General features: G+C 40.6%; 1 pseudogene; it reads left to right on the top strand.

The window, feature by feature from the left end:
• The first annotated feature begins 12,601 nt into the window (after positions 1-12,601).
• On the top strand, positions 12,602-13,930 carry LOC110209625 (acetyl-CoA acetyltransferase, cytosolic pseudogene; annotated as a pseudogene).
• Positions 13,931-15,488: the final 1,558 nt, after the last annotated feature.

The following is a 15,488-nucleotide window of genomic DNA, read 5'->3' as shown; positions in this document are numbered from 1 at the left end:
GCATGGCATCTTTACAAAAAGTATGTGCTAGGACATAAAAAAAAATAAACGCAGAAAAGCAGAAGTATTAACAGCACTACAATAAATTCCCTTATGGAAAGTGTTTTAATAAACATTGGAGAAAAATAGATTTGAAATTAGCTCATCAATTGTATGCAAACCTAAAATACCTAAATATAACCTACCTTGTAGGTAGTCTAAGCATTTCCCTTGTAATGTTATTAATGTTGTTATTGATCTCCCCAACTGCTAGCACTTTGTACTATAACTATAATCTTTATGCCAATGACTCCCAGGGATACAAAAAGTTAAACAGTCTCTGGCCTCAAAGAGCTTACATTCTAACAGGGAAGACAATATGTACATATGGAATATATAGGTAGCATAGATGAGGAAGATTCATCAAGGGATTCTACTTGAGTTCTCCTGTCCCATTCAGTGAAATTACAGGATATAAGAAGCTGGTAACAAAGAGATTTCGAATAGTTGTATTTGCACCTTCTAAAAGATTTTATAATCTTTCAGATTTTAAGTGGATCACTTTGCATCTTGTAAAGGGTGTGATACTTTATGAAAATCACTTTGGTGCCTGTGTTCAGGGAGAAGATCCTTGGGGCCAGGATACCAACTAGGAAGTTTATTTTAATGGACCAGGCAAGAGTTAATGAGGGCTTGTGTTATGACAATAGCTGTGTGAGATGAGAGAAGTAGAGATGTGAGAGAGAGGTCGTGGAGGTAGAAACAAGGTTTAACAACTGATTAGATACGTGGAATGAAGAAAGTGAAGAGCTGACGATAACATTGAGTGCAAATCTGGGTGACTAGAAGAGTGGTAGTGCCTTCAGCAGAAATGGGAATATTGGGAAAAGGTGTAGGTTTGGGGGGCAAGGCCTTCACTTTTGTCCTTGTATCCACTGTGCTAAACATAGTACCTGACACATGGTAAGATGTCTTAAGTGTTTGTCTGCAGACCGATTAATGTATATTTTACATATGTTTATATATGTACGTATTATCCCCTCTACTTCTCCACTTCAATAAAAGGTGAGTACTTGAAAAGCCACTGAGGGTAGAAACCAATTTATTTTTATCTTTATATCTTTAGTTCCTAGCACATATTCTCACTGTTCAGTCGTTTTAGTTGTGTCTGGCTCTGTGTGACCCTATTTGGGGTTTTCTTGGTAAAGATACTGGAGCAGTTTGCCATTTCCTTCTCCATATCATTTTACAAATGAAGAAACTGAGGCAAACAGACTTAAGTGACTTGCCCAAGGTCACACAGTTAGTAAATGTCTAAGGCCGGATTTGAACTCAGAGAAAGATGAATCTTCCTAACTCCAGGCAGGCACTCTATCCACTGTACCACCTAGCTGCCCTCATTGCACACAGCAGGTGCTTAATAAATGATTGTTCCAGAGAGTTAATATGACACAATGCAAAGAGTTCTGGACTTAGAGTTAGGAGAGAGCTGGGTTCAAATCCTGATTCTGATATTTGCCATCTGGATGACAAGCCATATAACTTCTCTGAGACTGTTTCCTCATCTGTAAAAGAAGGAAAATAATAACTCTAGTGCTTATAGCATTATTTTGAGGATCAAATGAGAAAATGTTGTGTTTTATAAACATTAAAGCATTCTGGAAATGTAAGCTATAGTTTTTATTTTTAAGAAAATAAAAGATCAGATCCCAGAGGACAGGTGATGAAACACACTTTCCTATCTCAGTAAAAGTATGTGTCTGTTGGGGGCTGGGGAAATTTGGAGGCTATTGGTGCAGAATGCTGCATGCATTGTCAGGCCAGACCATTTGGTCAAGCAGTTTTGCTGAATAGTTTATTCTTTGTTACAAGTTATGGCTGAGTAGAAGAAGGATTGTGTGGGAAAATGATTGTGGTTTCAATAGCAGTTTTAAGAGTGTAAAGATAAATTTCAGGCCAGAATGATTCATCATAAATTCCATGTCTGAGTAAGATTTCATAGGTGTTTGTCAAAACTACTATAAGATACAGTCCTTGGGCACAGAAAAGAGCCAGTGACCTCCGGTCAGGGCTCTTTAGGACGCGAGGTATTCTGGGCCTTCTTTGGAAAATCCAAAGTATCAATTTCAAATGACAAGCTGCTTCTGTAAATCTCATGACCAGCTGGCCCAACATAACCCTGACGTGCTGGTGAGGGCCAAGGAGAATGGAGGGGAAAGAGTGTATCTAGATCTAGTTTCTCGGGTCCATGAAGGGAAGACAAGTTGTCCTGCGCTTTGGGAAGGGGCAGAGCAGCATAAAGCATCTGCTGGTGCTCTAGGAAGTGGTGAGACTAAGAAGGCCTAAAGAAAACCAGACTGAGTAGAAGCTGGAGCTAGCAGCATGGCACTGTAGAATGCCCACTGGATAAGGGTCACGAGGACTGATCATTGCATAAGATCACTTTACACTTTTTCGTTCCCTCTGCTTTTGGGACCCTTCCAAATGAAAGGTGGAGTGGAGGGCTGCTTCCCAAACCTCCATTTAAGGAGGGTGCCCAGGCTAGCCATTGATTCATTTCCCACCTGGCTACACTCCTTTGAACTTCTTCCTCTTATTCCCTGTGCCCCATACCTTCCCTCTCCACCCCACCCCCATTCCATTTCAGCTTTCTTTTTGTATCACCTCCTCCCACTAGATCGCAAGCTCCTTGAGGGCAGGAACTTCTCTTTTTCACTCAGTGATTAGTCCAGGGCAGGCACATAGTAGGTGCTTAATAAATGTTTGTTGACTGCCTGAGTTTTAGTCCTAAGTCTGCCTTTCTGTGACCTTGAGGAAATCACTTCCCCCTTCCAGACCTCAGTTAAGAGTTGAACAAGATCCTCTCTAAGATCCCTCTGTTTTCCTGTCCTATGATTGTGCTATTCATTTAAAAGACAATTCAAGCATTCAGTAGGCATTTATTAAACATCTATTATTTGGGTCCCTGTACTAGGTGCTAGGGATGCAGAAAAAAAAAACCTCAATTATCCCTGCCCTTGAGGAGTTTCATTTCTATTGGGGAAAACAGCATGTACACATACAAATACAAAAAATACACAAATGAATTTCAGGGGGCTCTTCAGGTACCAGGAAAGGCCTCGAGTAGGAGGTGACGTGTGAGCTGAGTGTAAAAGAAGCTGTGGATTCTAAGAAACAGAGATGAAGAAGAACATTTCAGGCCTGGGGCCACCTATGCAGTGGCACAAGGATGAAAAACAGAATGTGTTAAGTGAAAAACTATAAGTTTTAGTACTACTTCAGCCATATCATTCATAAAAATGGTGAAGAGCACAGAGCCAGAGACATGTCTTTGGGACACTCAACGAGAGACATCCTTCAAGGTTGACATCAAAGCATTGATGATTACTCTTTGAGTTGGAGCATTCAACCAATTCCAAATGCATATAACTTACTATTGTCTAGACCGTGTCTTTCCATCTTTTCCATAAAGATAGCATGAGAAAATCTGTTAAGTGCTTTACTGAAACCTTATGTAAACTGCCAACAGCATTCCCTTGATGTACCAGTAACCTTGTCAGAGAGGGAAACAAGATCATTCTAAAATGATGTAGTCCTAATGAGGCCATGGTAATTCTTAGTCATCCACACTTCCCTTTACAGATGTCCAGAAACCACCCCTATAATAATACATTCTAGAATTTTTCCAGTAATCTCAGTCAATTGGTTGCAGATTCTCCTTCTTCCCTTTTTTAAAAACTGAAACAATATTTACTCTTCTCCAGCCATAACATCTCAGCGTTTGAAGGGACCTCAGAGCTTTTTCGATCCAACTGGTACCTGAACAAAAATTCCCTTTGCAACATACCCCAAAGTTCTCATCTACATATTGAGTATCTGTATTGGAGGGAATTCTACCACCCGCCCTATAGAATTTGGGACCATGGGACCCCATCATCCTTCCTTTGCACTCTGTGGGGGAATATCCACTGTCCCCAAATCTAGAATTCAAATTATGGCTGAATTTCCTCTTTGCTGTCATGAATAATTGTGATCATTTCTCCAAAAGGTTCCCATCATTTCTATTTCAGTAACCAGTTCCTCTTTGATGATTGAAATCTAGTCCAGGATAGCAATTCCTTTCTACCTTTTCAAGGATGACATTAAGCCAAGAAATTATTAGATGGTGTGTGTGTGTGTGTGTGTGTGTGTGTGTGTGTGTGTATGAGAGAGAGAGAGAGAGAGAGAGAGAGAGAGAGAGAGAGAGAGAGAGAGAGAGCTCCAACAGGCATCTGGATAACTGAGGTTCCTCATCCTTCTTATATGATGCTCTATGCCAGGCTTGTGACATAGCTCCTAAACAAGTCCATTTCCTCCTTCTCTCCAGGCAATCTGTGGTACATTCCTTTGACAGTATAGCTTATGTTTTTCCTTTTGTTGCTTTTCACTCACACATTCTCAACCATGTTTCCATCACCCCTTCCCCTTCATTTCTTCACATGAATATATCTTCTGACTCTCCAGTGCTACTCTGCTCACCCACCCATCTATCATATTTATTCTGCTGCTTTTGAACAAGGTATCTACCCTTCCAAAGCCACAGTCCAGTCATGGATCGATCCTATTGGGTCTCAATGGTCCCTATGAGATCAAACATACTTCTTTACATTAGAATCTCTAGTGATTGGCCATGGGTTTCATTCTTGGGTTTTGGGGTCCTGTGAATTACTGGGTGGTTCTCTTGTTATTCCTCTTCCTTTGCTGCAGTTGTTTCTTTCTCTGGCATCCAGCTTGGTAGATACATCAGCTGCTTTGTCCTTGTAACTGATAGCCCTTTTCATCAGAATTGCAAGACTCCAGGCAAATGTATTTTAATCAGCCTTTAATAGATATGCTCTCCCCCAGGCTCAACAAGTTAAAGTGCATTCAGGGATTCCAAATCCAGTCGTCCAACACCATGTTCTTCACAAGCTAGTCATACATTCATTGATTTAGAGTTGGATTTTGTGGTCCATACCCCTCGCTTACAAACTCAGAAACAATCGAAGAGAGGTTTTTCAGAGAACAACAATTCATTCTTCCCGACTACTGGAGAGTGGAGAATTATTCCCCCTAGACTTTTTCCTTTCTCTTTCAGGAAGGAGGCTAAATTGTACTTCGTGCCTAGACAGGGGCCATGGTGCAAAGACCAGCACTGTTCAGATGCTCTATTCAGACCCAGACTATTGTAAATTCTCCTTTCCCTCTACCCTTGCTGAAGCAAAAACCTTCCCCTTCAGTCATGTTTCTTGATAAATCTTAGGAGCAACTCTTATGGCAAAATGTTGTGGCAAATACTAGTTTCCCACACATGTTCACCTCACTAATGACTTTTGAGAAAAATTATATTTATTTATAGAATGCTTCCTACCATTTCCCAGGAGAAGAAACTAACTAGCTTGCTCAACTGTATTTGATTCAAAATTAAAAGCTTCCTTCCAAAGACCCACTACAAATAATGGCTGAGTATGGATGAAACATGTGCTGGTCGCCTCTAAATCCAATACTGACTACTACTTCTCCTGTCTTCCTTCTCATCTAACCTCTAAACCCATTCCCATCTTTTTTGAAAGTCACACAGGTAATAAGTAACTGAATCAAGATTCTGGAGAAGGGCCCACCTTCCTTGCCACCACCAACAGGAACTTCTGAGCAACTTCTACCAACAGGCAGGAATACCCAAAAACTCTAGGACAGGCAACATCCCTGAATCACTTGTTCTGTTTCCAGGCCAACCCTCAAAGCCATTATCCTGCGAAGCAACGTGCATGAAAATGTGGCCTGGCAGTGGCTTCTGTGAGTGCTGAAGACCCAGAAAAGAAAGTTCTTACCACTTAAAGTCCTTGGCACTGTCACGTGGTACAACATCAGAAGCCATTATGATTTCATCAGTGGAAATGGCATTTTAAAAGACGTATTGCCATTTGCTTTGCTGCTGCACCCTAAGGACCATGAGACCGTTCCATCTGACTTGTAGCTAAAACTTTCTGCATGTGTTGTCTCTCCTATTAGAATGTGAGCAAGGACTGTCTTAATTTTCTTTCTGAACCCCCAGGGCTTAGCATGATGTTTGCACACGGTAAGCACTTACTAAATGCTTTTTTCATTCATTCATTCATTCATTCTTCTGACTCCACATTCAGTGTTCTGTCCACTGCACACTCATCTGCCTCTTCAGTATTGAGCTGAGACTAGGCCTGGCGAGCTGCCACAAGATGATGTCCATCCTTAAAACTCAAAAGCTTATGGAAGGGATTGTTGATAACTCAAATTAATTTTTAAAAAAAGATGATGTCCATCCCAACACCACTCCACAAAATATTAGGGTTACGGTAAAAGTTCTTCATGGATGATTATGAGGATGAGGTTGACAAAACTTGGGGTTATTTCCTTCCAGATACATTCTATGCTCTAACCTATCTGTAGAACCCAGGTGGTTTGCTAATCAGTAGAATCAGCCTTATGAAAATATTGAAGAGACCTTTCGAATGCAATTGAAAGCACCACCCCCTGTTGACAAAGGACATTAGAATGCAAGTATGAAATTACAGGCCCTTGAAACCAGCTCTAGTTACCCATTAGCAAGTACTTGTGAGATTCTTTGCTTTGAAACACTTGGCTTTATGAGTTGGTTGCCACAGCTAAGGGTGAATGAAGCTATTATTATAAATAGACTTTCTGAAATGATAAGATGTACCTACCTCTCTTCTTTGTAGAGGTAGGGGGTGGACTATAGGCTTAGAGCATTATATATATAGTCAGACTGGTGGAATAGCTTTGATAATCTTTTCTACCTCTTTCTTTTTTACTCTTTACAATGGATATATTGCTGGGTAGGGGAAAGGAATGGGATATAGGCAAAAATAAAGGTGATACAAAATCAAAAGATCGATAATTTTAATGGGCTATATTTGTGCCTTAATATTTATATTGATGTGACCTTCAGTTTCTACTATCATGCTGGTAACAGTGAACCTAAACCCACTTCAGAGTAAGCTCAAGTAGGGAAGGACAGTGCTCCAGATAAACTGTCAAGTGCTTATTTCCCTTTGAATACTGTAATTGGCATATTCCACAAATTCAATTCAGCAGATGCTTATTAAGTGCCTACTGTGTGACCTCAATTAGAGGGAAGAGGCCATAGATACAAAAGATGTCAAGGAGGTAGAATCTAGTCTTTGAATCTATAATATGAGAGGCCCTATAGCAGAAGTGATTCTTGGCCAGGAAAAGAGAAGACAGTAGGCCATGTATTCTTAACTTTTTGTGTCATAGATCCCTTTGGAAGACAAGTAAATCCTATAGACCCCTTCTCAGAATAATTCTTTTTAAAAATTGTATAATCAAAAGAAGTGTGAAACCAGTTAGAAGTCAGTGAAAATAATACATAATTTTTTCCCATCCAGGTTCCCAGATCTCCCTGAAATCTGTCGATAGAAGGGGTCCTTGGACCTCAGGATAAGAACTCCTGGACTAGAAGTGTAAAGGTCACAAGATATGGTCCCTGACCTCAAGGAGTTTCAGATCTAGTAGAGAAGTGAATTTGGGCTGCTCAGTACAGAAATTTGAATGAGAACTCTGAGCAAGTCCTTTTAAAATGAGAGATTGACTTTATTCATTTCTCCTTTCCATTTCAATTTGTACATTTGGTAGCAAAGACTTCTGCAAATGAGGTAATTTTTGGTGCTCACTATTCACACTAGGTAAAGGAAAAGGAGATATTGGCCACATCCCACGGTGGGACTCAGAGTACAAATGGAGACACCTTTTTCTGATTATGGCCTTTTCAGGAGTTTGTTTTGTTTGAGGGAAGAAGGTAATAAATATTTATTAAGCACCTGCTATGTGCTAAGTGCTTTACAAATATTATCTCATTTGATCATCACAACAATCTTGTGAGGTGGGTGCTATTATTACCCTCATTTTACAGTTGAGGAAACTAAAACAGACAAAGATAATTGACTTTACCCGGGGGCCACACAGCTAGTAAGTGTATAAAGCTAGATTTGAACTCAGATCTTTCTGATTCCAGGTTTCATGCTCTAGACACTGCACCACCGCACTGCCTCTCAATCTCAGAGTTTAGCAACCTATTGCTAAGGCAAAAAAGTAAATAAATCACAAAGCAGAAGAGGCAGATTTGAGATCCAGTCTCAGGATCCTCTAGGCAAGTGTATGTTCTTATCATCATGGTCTCACAGCCATCATACTGTTGGGAAAACAGGGAGAGTGTGCAGTTATCCCTTCTACATCACAAGGGGTAGAGAAGTGATGCCTCAAATTTTTGGTCCTCCCTCTGTACCAGAGAAGAGGTCTGAATTTTTTCTTTCTTTTATGAGGTGTTTACATTACCTTATTGTGAAATTTGGAGTATTTGGTCATAGGCTTTGTGTCGTCTGCTGGCCTTTGCCTGTCATCTGTGGCTTCCTCAAAAATCCCCCAAAATTCCCACTTAATTTCTTATGCCAACCCGCAATATATCGAAATCACAATGGGGAAAATTAGGATGCGGATGGGATAACTGTAGATCAATCCATTTAACTCGACTGAAGCTGAAGGGAGAGCTGGCATTGGCCAAGTTCCAACAAAGAGGCCATGTCCAAAGAGGACTGAAAGGGTCTCTCTTTGCTCTACAAAGAGCCCAAGATGGGGTGGTACTTTCTGGCTCAGTCGCTAATCATCTCTGACATTGCTCTCCCCACCCTGTCATGGGAACCAAGGGACCAACCAGGAGACATTGGTCACAAATGCTCTCTAGCTGGGGACTTGGACATGGGTCCCTCCTCTTGCAGTCAGAGTGTACATGCCAACTCCATGGGAGATACTGCAGTCCAGCAAATTAAGAAGTTCCCAGGTCACTACTATTTTAGAGAAAACCCAAACACAAGACCTTATGTGTCCAAGCGAGACTTATTAAAGGATATTTGCACAGCTGACCAAAGTCTTATAAAGCCTGAAGATGGGAGGGGGATGTGATGTAGCCCTCCGAGTTTTCATCTAAATTGGGTAGGTAACACAGCAGCTCCCAAGATGATTCCCCATCTTTCTCAATTTATGCAGGAAAAGTCTCATTTTCCATGTATGTAAAGGATGTTGCTTCACTTTCCAGAGTTTAAAGAATAGTGATTGATGGGGAGCCAAGTGTTATCTGTTCCCTTTGCTTCCAGACTTATGTTTAGGAATCTTTGAGCATTGTGTAATTGGTTCAGGGGGGTGAGAGGCATAGGATTGGAATGACCTTTCCCCATCCCACCACACATACACACACACACACACACACACACTCTCTCTCTCTCTCTCTCTCTCTCTCTCTCTCTCTCTCTCTCTCTCTGTCTTCCTCACTGGGAAGTATAGGAAACATCTGATCTATGATGCTAAGTGCTCTGGGAACTTTTAGGTCCAGATGGGTACTTATCTACAAGATGATAATTGAGAAAACAAGGGGAGACCTCTCAGATGGCTGAAAGCAAAAGACAGTGAAACTACATAGATATTCAGAGTAGTGCTGAATTATTATGGGCATTAGTCTTCTCAGGAAGTTCCATTTTTTAATTGCCCAGTTATTGTCAACAGTTTGGCCTTGGGTACTCTCAAGTAAAGAACAAAGGCACTTACATAAAGGTGCTTCCCGTTTATTTTCTCTTGAGATTCTGCATATGAAGCTAATGCCGATTCTATAGGGAGAAAGGAAATAAGGATCCAACATAAACAATCCTACCATGAGGGAAAAGCCATTAATTATTAAAAAGCTATATGTATTATTAATATAGCTATATATGTATGTATATTCTCTTGCAAGCAATATCAATTTGTTTTAATTCCCCAGAGAAAGGATAGTACTTCCAAGTACAAAACCCCAAGAAACATACATCCTTGTAAGAAAAATCACAGAGACCCTAAACCAAACACTATGAAATAAATCACAGAAATCAGAATATAATGAGCCATTCAATAGAGAGATTAATAGGGACATAAATACATACAACTTTCATTTTTAAAAATCTGGATCTTTGATTTCATTGGTGGGAAAACTCCAGATAGAAAAAATCTTTCCACTGATGCTGATTGACAACTCATCTGTAACTTATAGTCTTAGAGAGCTGGCTGGGGCAAGTCAAGTCAAGTCAAAAAACATTTTTATTAAACATTTACTTTGTGCCAGATGCTGTGCTAAATGCTGGGGATACAAATACAAGCAAAAAGAAAGACAGATCCTGCCCTCAAGAAGCTTACATTCTAACAGGTGGAGATAACACATAAAAGGAAGGAGGAATGGGGAGAGAGGATGTACCTAAGCCTAAGCATGGTGGAGAAAGAAGTCTAGAAAGTCAGAAATGGAGCCCAGAGAGGAATGAAAGAGGGAATATGGCTGGTCTGGGCCCTTACTTAAACTAGAAGTTCTAGGAGAAACTAACTGAGCATATCTAAAAATAGAAAGGGCCTTAAAGGCCATCAACTCTAACCCCCTCCCTTCAGAGATGAAGAATCTGTAACTTTCTCATGATCGTGCAACTAGTATGCATTAAAGGCTGAACTTAAACCCAAGTCTTCCTGAGTCTGAGGCTAGCCTTTTATCCATTAATACAATAATAACTTAAATTTACATTCCTAATACTCAAAAGAATCTGTGGTCTCATTAGTTTGGAAGTTCCCCACCCCTATGATGTAGCCCCAAACTCATCCATGCTTACCTATCCTGTGAAACTTTTGTCCATGTCCTCCTATAAGTTCATCACAGAGAGTCCACCCAGCATATGGAAGGTCTTCTTCAATGTCTCTTGACATCCAGAGGGCACCAATGAAGCACTCTGGATGATCACCTGTCATCCCTTACCCCTACCACATCACCAACCCATTTTTTCTTCCTATTCATAGATTTCTTGATTATATTTCTTACTCCTCATTGATTAGATGTTGCAGAACATTCACATACACCACGTTCCCTTCCACTATTCTCTGTGTGATATTCAGACTTAGTTTTTTTGGATACTGATGCATTCCATAGCGCATTAACATATAGCAATGTCAATAGAATGTTGAAATTCAAAAGTTGAGGTTTTGCTATCATGGGAATCTTGAAGACATCAATAGAACTTTGCAATTACCCAAAGTCAATACAGCCCATCTTCCTCCTCCCATTCAACTCTGAATCCAAATCATTGTCCATCTGTACTGTCGTCTATACATGCTGATGGGCAAGCTTGATAAGTTATCCGTCCAAATGATTCGTAATCTGGGCAACAGATGTTCTTCATCCAGGTCTTTTCTGTATACAGGAACATCTGGAGGACCTCCCCACACATAAGAAAACTCCTTTCAACTTGGATTCTGTGCTGGATCTCCTCTATCACAGGCACAAATGCCCTTAGTGAGCATACATCTTGTTTTATGCCTCACCTGATATTTATTATCAGAGAGTCTTTGCAGAGGATTACTCCTTCTGTTATGCCTTTCAAAACATCTTGAAAGATCTTTATGTGTAGATGGGACACACCTCGTAAAAGAGCCTGTAAGGTGACATTTTGTTCTACCAGATCAAATGCTATTTCATAATCAACAAATAATAAGCACAGTGGGATCTTGTATTCTCCACATCTTTCAGTTAATTACAAAATATTAAAATGTGGCCCACTGCTGAATGTTGCTTTCAAAAGTCTGCTTATTCCCTACTGATACCCTCATCAATGATACCTACTAATAATCTCATCAACTTATGCTGATGTCTCTCCTGGAGATTTTGTGTAAGTAGGAGAGTAGAAATATATCTCAACAGTTATTGACATTCTATAAATTGCCTTTTTTTAGTAGTAAAAAGATCCAAGATTTTTTTTCCATTTCTTTGCTATCTTCCCCTCCTTCAGATGTCCTGTATGTCAATCCCTCAACACCTTTACAATTGTGTCACTTCCCACACAGATGTCTTTTATCTGTATTTGGTCCAATCTGGCTAATTTTTCCCTTTATTCCTGTTAGTAGCATTTTTACCTCTTCCATAAACACATCTGGGACTACGATGTTAAGTAACATGGTGGTTACTCTGTTTATGAGGGAGCCAGAGTTTGTTACAATGCTTTTTATACATTTTTTCCTTATTATTTTTGTTTGTTGTACTCCCATTTTCATTCTTAAATGCCCTTAGGATGACTTTTTAAAATTATTTATCATAAAATCATCAATCTAGAACTGGAAGGAACCTTATGGGTCCTCTAGTTCATCTCATTTTACAGATGAGGAAACTGAGGCCTAGAGATGTGCCCAGGGGAAGTTAAGTGACCATTTCCACAGGTCGTAAGTACCTCTGATTCCTGTAGCCAATGTTCTTTCCATTGTACCATCTTGCCAAGTTTTCTTTGCGCTGATTTCATTGTGCTTTTATGAAATGATTAATTCTCACATTTGTCTATCGCCCTTCTTTGTGAGATTTTACAGATGTGTTTATAACTTCATGTAGCCATCTCTCTCCACTTGACGAATAAGACAGGTGTATACTGACTATGTTTCTTTCTGGAGTCTTCTGGTTTCCTTGTCATGGCAATTAATTTGTGATTGAACACGTGGGTAAAATTGTTATAGTCCATGCCAGTAACATTTCTGCTGTCCGTTTATGATAGGCAATTACCTGTTTAAATAGTTAAAACCTGAGATGAGACCCGAGCATGCTCTGGGAAGCCGAGTAGCCGAGTAGCTGCAGCCACCGCCACAGCCGCCGTACCCCGAGACCAGCTGGAGGATGAGCTCAGGCTCGGACCCCATGGCCATCGTCTCAGCTGCCCGAACTGTGATAGGGTCCTTTAATGGTGCTTTATCTACTGTCCCTGTCCGTGAGCTGGGCCCCACTGTCGTTAAAGAAGTTTCAAAAAGGGCTGGTGTTGCTCCAGAAGATGTGTCTGAGGTCATTTTTGGGCATGTGTTGTCAGCAGGTTGTGGTCAGAATCCTGTTCGACAGGCCAGTGTGGGGGCTGGAATCCCCTACCCGGTGCCAGCTTGGAGCTGTCAGATGATCTGCGGGTCAGGCCTCAAAGCCGTGTGCCTCGGGGCCCAGTCTGTTGGGACTGGAGAGTCCAGCATTGGGGTAGCTGGAAGCATGGAAAGCATGAGCAAGGCTCCTCATTTTGTTCACTTAAGAACAGGATTGAAAATGGGAGAGACCCCTTTGAAGGACAGTGTGATCTGTGATGGTCTTACAGATGCATTCCACAATTATCACATGGGTATTACAGCTGAAAATGTGGCACAAAAATGGAAAGTGAGTCGAGAAGACCAAGATGGATATGCTGTCTTGTCACAGAACAGGACAGAGGCTGCTCAAAAAGTGGGCTATTTTGACAAAGAGATTGTACCTGTTTCTGTGCCTTCCAGAAAAGCGACTGCGGAAGTTAAAACAGATGAATTTCCTCACCATGGAAGCGCTTTAGAAGCAATGTCCAAACTCAAGCCTTGCTTTCTGACAGATGGATCCAGAACAGTAACTGCTGCTAATGCTTCAGGAATAAATGATGGAGCTGCAGCTGTGGTTCTCATGAAGAAGTCAGAAGCAGAAAGATGAGGTCTTACTCCCTTAGCACAAATTGTATCCTGGTCACAAGTTGGTATAGATCCTTCCATTATGGGATCAGGACCAATTCCAGCAATAAAGCAGGCTGTTGCCAAAGCAAATTGGACACTAGAGGAGGTTGACTTATTTGAAATCAATGAAGCCTTTGCATCCCTTGCTGTAGCAATATCAAAGGAACTTGGATTGAATCCAGAAAAGGTCAATATTCAAGGTGGAGCCATAGCTTTGGGGCATCCCACTGGGGCATCAGGCGTCAAATTCTTGTTACTCTGTTACATACACTGGAGCGAATTGGTGGAACCCGTGGAGTTGCTGCTGTTTGCATTGGAGGAGGGATGGGAATAGCGATGTGTGTTCAAAGAGAATGAAAAGAAAAATTCTCATAAGAAAAAAAATAAGTAAATAAATAGTTAAAACCTAAATTGCTTCAATTATATGCCACGTCTTTTTTTTCTTATTATTGTTTTCTTTTTTTCCCCTAGTTCTCATGTTAGTTATGATGAGTTGATGGTATGACTGTGTGTATATAGCTGAATCAGAGATAGCTCCTACATAAATAACAAACTTTTTCCTGCCTGTTAAAATATAACATACTTCGTTATTGATGGCGTTATGTAAAACTCTCAATGTCCTTCTCCAGTCCTTTTCTCGAGGAAAGTGCTCATGAAATAAAGGCACAAAATTTCTGTGTAATCTACAAATCTTTGGCCTTTCTCATCCTTTCCCCTGATCCATGTTTTCCCATATATTTCTTCCCACTTTCAACTTTTCCTACCTCTGAATTTTCATCACCAAGCATCAGGGTCCATATTGATTTAATTTGGAGGTCTTATCAAGTTCTGTGTAGGATTTCTCTACCACTGAATCCTTAGCAACTGTGTGTAAACGGCAATTATTTTTCTGGTGGTCTTTTTGAAAATACTCATTATTTGTACTGTGATACATAATGACCAAATAACTCATGAAATAATGTGTCTTCTTGTCTTTAGGCTGCCAACTCCTTTCTTTGCCTTTCCAAGGAGAACCTCTGAATCATTTTCCCATTAACTGCAACTTCTTCCTTTTTTTATATTCAATTTTAGCAAAAATGTCAAGATTGATATAATTCATCTCCTCCGACAAGATTTTTATTGAAAAAGGACGTCAATAGTCAAATCAAAGTTTGTTGATGGTTTCAAAGTTGTGTGATTCTTAGCCCTTCTGCCCCTTCCACCCCTCAGCCACTGTTGGTGCAGAAGTGATGGGGGAGGGGCAGCCAGGTGGCACAGTGGATAGAGCACTGGCTCTGAAGTCAGGAGGACCTGAGTTCAAATCTGGCCTCAGACCAAACACTCGATACTTACTAGCTGTGTGACCCTGGGCAGGTTACTTAACCCCAAGTGCCTAAAAAACAAACAAAACAAACAAAAAAGAATGATGGGGGGGCACATAGGAATACGATCATTTTGTATTTATCTTTGTTTCATGGGTTTCTATGGCCAAAAAAACTCAACATCGAGTGGCTGGCCAGCTTCCTGGAGCTCTGCCTCTCTATGTTTAGCTAGGTTGGTCCTTAGAAAACAGACTTTCTGACTTACATGAATTGAGGCTGAATAAAGTGAACAGAACCAGGAGAACATTGTTCACAGTACCAGCAACACTGTGCAATGACCAACTTTGACAGACTTAGCTCTTCTCAACAATGCAAGAATCTAAGATAGCTCCAAAAGACTCATGATGGAAAATGCTATCCACATCCAGGGGAAAAACTACGGAGTCTGAATGCAGATCAAAGCATACTATTTTCTCTTTTTTTTTCCTTTCTCGTGGTTTTCCCCTCTTGTTCTGATTCTTCTTTCACAACATGACTAATGTAGAAATAGGTTTAATATGATTGTACATGTACAGCCTATATCAGATTGCTTGCCCTCTTGGGGAGAGAGGAGGAAGGAGGGAG

The sequence above is a fragment of the Phascolarctos cinereus genome, unplaced genomic scaffold (genome assembly GCF_003287225.1).
Source record: "Phascolarctos cinereus isolate Bilbo 61053 unplaced genomic scaffold, phaCin_HiC Scaffold_3;HRSCAF=262, whole genome shotgun sequence".
NCBI lineage: Eukaryota > Metazoa > Chordata > Mammalia > Diprotodontia > Phascolarctidae > Phascolarctos > Phascolarctos cinereus.
Note: the sequence above shows the minus strand (reverse complement) of the source record. Positions and strands in the feature narration are given on the sequence as shown.